Source organism: Rattus norvegicus, chromosome 3, assembly GCF_021556685.1.
Source record: "Rattus norvegicus strain SHRSP/BbbUtx chromosome 3, alternate assembly SHRSP_T2T, whole genome shotgun sequence".
Classification (NCBI taxonomy): Eukaryota; Metazoa; Chordata; class Mammalia; order Rodentia; family Muridae; genus Rattus; species Rattus norvegicus.
In genome coordinates, this window is record NC_141536.1 from 8,283,482 (window position 1) to 8,287,955 (window position 4,474).

Genomic DNA, 4,474 nt, shown 5'->3' on the forward strand with positions numbered 1-4,474 from the left:
ATCCAACCTAGGCCAGCTGGTCCCAGAGAAAAAGCAGGGCCCTAAAAGAGACCTCCTGTGGGCAGAGCCTGGCAGGCATTCAGGGAAGTGCTGTCTCCAGATTAGCTCCCTGAAGAGGTGCCCACCTTTCAGAACAGTAGCAGTCAACCAAGCAGGATGTTGTGCCATACTGAATTAGTAAGACCTTTCATCTTTGCGTCTCAGGGACCTTTTGAAGGAAGCTATGCAAAGTCGCCTCGCGCGATGAGCTGGCAGTTTGTTGCTTGTGCTTCCCACACTCAGTGGTTTGGAAGCGAGGCGTGACTGGTACCAGGAAGTTCTGAGTTATTCCTGATTCAGGATCTTTGCCTATATGTGGAAACACCGCCCCCATGTGGTTGGTTGGTGAACTGCATGAGCGGGGTCTGCCTTTTCTGCTGAGGCTTAAAGGATCCCAGTCCCAGGAGTCCCCAGTGGTCATGAGAACAGGACTCTACCCAACTATGTCCCTGGAGGGGACAGGTATTGGTGGCTTGGAGGTGGTGGCCCCTGGGCAGGTTGGCTTAGGCTTTGTGTCTTGGGTGAAGACTCAGAGATACCTGGAGTCTGAGCCCCAGTCTCAGTGAATGTAGTACAGAGATGAAACCCAAGTAGGAGCCCAGTCCCAGGGCTCCAGCAGGCAGGTCCTGTGGAGTGTAGGGTTGGGCCTAAGCAACAATGGTCAGCAGCCAAAGGGTCAGGCCTCCACAGCACAGCCCTCGCTTCCTGGAGGAATGGGTGGTGAAGTCAGCAGGGGAAGTTAGAGGCCACTGGGGCCTCTGGTTCTGGGATTCATGGAGTCAGAACCTTCCCCAGGCCGAGCCAGGCCAGGGCTAGCATTCGGATGAGTTCCAGACATGAGTGTAGGCCTCTTCTTGGGCCACGTCCCACCCTCCAGTCTCCACAGCCCAGGCATCACAGGGTCAGAGCAAGCCCTGACCACGTGTTTGCTGGACTAGGAACTGTGGCACAGATGGGTCCAACAGTTATGACAGATCCGGTCAGCCACTGTAGGCTGTCGGCAGCAGGCTGGCCTTGCCCCGGCTGTTACAAGGGTAAAGAGGAGGAGGCAGGCAGAGCCAGGACTCCAAAGTCTCTCCAGGGTATGAATGCCCTGCTCAAGTAGGCTGTGTGGAGTAGGCTATGTGGAGTAGGCTGTGTGGAGTCTCAGTACTCAGGAGGGGTGGGCGGGAGGATTACAGGCCTCAGGCCAGCTTTAGCTACTCAGTGAGACTGTCTTAAAAAGAAAGGAAAAGAAATAGAAAGGGTGAGATGACTCAGCAGATAAAGGTCCTTGAGATGACTCAGCAGATAAAGGTCCTTGAGATGACTCAGCAGATAAAGGTCCTTGAGATGACTCAGCAGATAAAGGTCCTTGAGATGACTCAGCAGATAAAGGTCCTTGAGATGACTCAGCAGATAAAGGTCTTTGAGATGACTCAGCAGATAAAGGTCCTTGCCACCAAGCCTAAAGACCTGCACTCCACCCTCACAGTAGGAGAGAAGTGCGTGATCTTCTGTACACATGTACTCTAGCACACGTGTATGCATACACATACATTTGTACCGACACACACACAAAACGAATAAACTGTTGGTTAACCAAAGTGAAAAGAGAACCAGAGAGAGGATGGGAGGGAGCTGTGATTTCTGCTGGGGTGGAAGGAATGAGCTCAGGCTGTTGATCCCGTTTTACAAACCAGCAGCAGCAGCAGCAGCAGCAGCAGCAGCAGCAGCAGCAGCAGCAGCAGCAGCAGCAGCAACAGTAGCAGCAACAGACAGACCATCCAAGAAGGACCTGAGCAGACAGCAAGGTTTCCAACCTACTGCCTGCTTCCCCAGGAGGGAAGGCTGGAGGGAGCAAGGGAGTGCAGCGCCCCTTGCCACAGCCTAGCCTGCCCAGTGCTGTTCCACATCCACTAGAGGGCGGCTGCGGCCTGGGCGCTTTTCTTCTTTTTTGGATATTTTATTTATTTACATTTCAAATGTTATCCCCTTTCCCGGTTTCCCCTCTGCACACCCACATCCCATCCCCCGTCACCCTGCTTCTATGAGGGTGCTCCCCCACCTACCCACCCACTCCTGCCTCATGGCCCTCGCATTCCCCTACACTGGGGCGTCAAGAAAAAGTAGGGAAACGCTTTACCGGTTTGCCTGTCATCTTTGCCCAGGAGCTATGCTAATCTTCTCTGTATCGTTCCAACTTCAGTGTATGTGCTGCCAAAGTGAGCATGGGGCTTGGGCTCTTACAGCACCGTTGCACAAGGACTGGGAGTTTGTTAGTCGACAACCCTCACCTTCAGCAGTTCCAGCTCCCTTGGGGACTGCAGAGCTTTGGCAGTAAGTGCCAGGGTGGGAGCTTGTATGTGTGTTGAGCTCCCTTCCTAGGTTAGTATGACCTGCAGGGCTCACAGCTTCTCTAGGCCTCCCTCGGTTCTCTCATCTGACAAACGTGGATGGTTTTGGCTGCCACGGTGCAGCCCAAGGCTGAAATGATGTCCATGCATCTTTCCAGAGTGGCTGCCAACTGCCCTTTCCCTTTCCCTGCTGGGAGTAGGTGTTGGTCCCCTCGAAGGCCTCCCCTTTCTCCTGCCCCTGGTAGCATAGGGGACAGACAGGAAGGCGGGCAGAGTAGAGCAGCATTTCCTCTTGGGCCAGGGGGAGCAAGTGCAGGCCCTGATAAGGCACACATGGCCCTCTGCACGTCCGCCTTTTGTCCCAACCCCACCAGCCTTTCCTGCTCATGTCTGCCAGGGCGGGAGGACTGTGGCCTGCCTGTGTCTCCCTTCCCTCTGCACCTCTCAGCCTGGGATGGTAGAGAATCTGAAACCCCAGGCACAGCCACTCCTGGAATGAGCACACACAAGAGAGTGTTCACATTATAGGTGCAGCCCGGGCCCACGGAGAGCATAAGGCCCTCACCAGGGCTCTGGGTTCTCCTCTTGGGTGGGGTAGGGTGTGGGAGGTAGACAGCCCTCCTACTCTCCTTGCCCTGACAGCATTAGGCACTCCTGCATCTGACTCCACTCTAGGGTCCCTCTGTGACTTTCTAGCCTGGGAACCCAAAGAGGCATTGGCCTGAGAGCAAGTCCCTAGGCTGCTCTGTCTGTCTGTCTTCCGTGACACTGCGCCCCAGCCCAATGAAAGACTGAGAGACTGACATCCTTGCCCCCGTGGTCCTCACAGTATTCAGTGACCAAGCAGTGACCACCTGGAGCCCACACAGTAACATTAATGACCACATTGTGAATCCTTTGTGACCATCTAGCTATCACAGTGACCACCCAATGACAAGCTAGTTGCCAGTCGTGACCACTCAGTGGGTACTGAGCTGATGGAAGGACCTCAGAATAGCTTCACAATAATTACTGGCTGCCGATGGCCACACTGACTAAAGTGGCCATACTGTGGACATCCAGTGACACAGTGACCACAAGGAACACAGAGTGAACTCAGTCCCCATGCAGTGACCAAGTAACTACAGTGGCCATGCACGAAATGGGTCACTGTGTTCAATGGTGGTTACTAGTGGTCATTACATGTCCTTGTAGTCATGGTGACTGCATGACTGTTATGACTGTCGGTGACTACTATGGTCACTTGGCAGTCACTGTGCTGCTGAAATTCTGTGATCACTGTGGTCACTGGATGATCACTGTGTGGTCTTACCTGGTCTTTGGGTGACAATGAGGTCACCAATGTCACTACATGATCACTACCTGGTCATTATGTGTTTATCACATGCTCAATGGACTGTGTGGTCCTCATTGAATACTCACTGTGGTGACCACATGGTCACTGTCAGTATGCGGTCCCTATGGCCATTGAGATTATCATGTGATCACTACACAGTCCTTGCAGACACTGTGTAGTCAAAGTATGAAGTATGATTGTTGTGTGGTCATCACGCAGTCGCTACGTGCCTGGCGGCTGGTTGCTGAGTGACCGCTTTGGCAACTGCAGCCACTGTGAGGGTTCTACGCTCAGGCTCTACGCGAGCGAGGTCACAGAACTGTCTCCCCTGCCTAGTTAATTCTGCTGGGGTGAGTGATGGGCTCTCTCTCTTCTGGGCGGTGCTCCAATGCAAGTGCGCGTCCTCCCCACCCGTCATGGCCAGACTGGAGCTGACAGCTGCCCTGGTTGCTGTCATAGCTCTACAGTGAACACGGGAGGGTGATGTCCCTTCCAACACTGACCTCGTGTTCTTTCCCACACCCTTTAAGGGGGCTGCTGCTGACCTCACAGTACTTCTCCTTTGACATTTAGAGGAGCCCACACTCCTTCCCAGGTTGCTTTTTTGCCATCTGTGAGTATCTTTTAGTAGAATAAATGTACTCACAATGTGATCAGCATAGTCATTTGTTCCAAAACTTTTTCCTCCTTCAAGCTGAAAATTTCCCCATTAACAGCCATCCCCGTGACCAACTCCTGTGACTACTGAGAAGCTATTTCTGTT

The 4,474-nt window shown here is 53.3% G+C and overlaps 1 non-coding gene across 1 annotated transcript; it reads right to left on the minus strand.

Moving 5' to 3' along the window:
- Positions 1-2,144: 2,144 nt before the first annotated feature.
- Rnu6-198 (RNA, U6 small nuclear 198) lies at positions 2,145-2,251 on the minus strand. Its single transcript, XR_015685036.1, has one exon. It is a non-coding gene; the product is annotated as a U6 spliceosomal RNA (small nuclear RNA).
- Between the last annotated feature and the right edge of the window lie 2,223 nt (positions 2,252-4,474).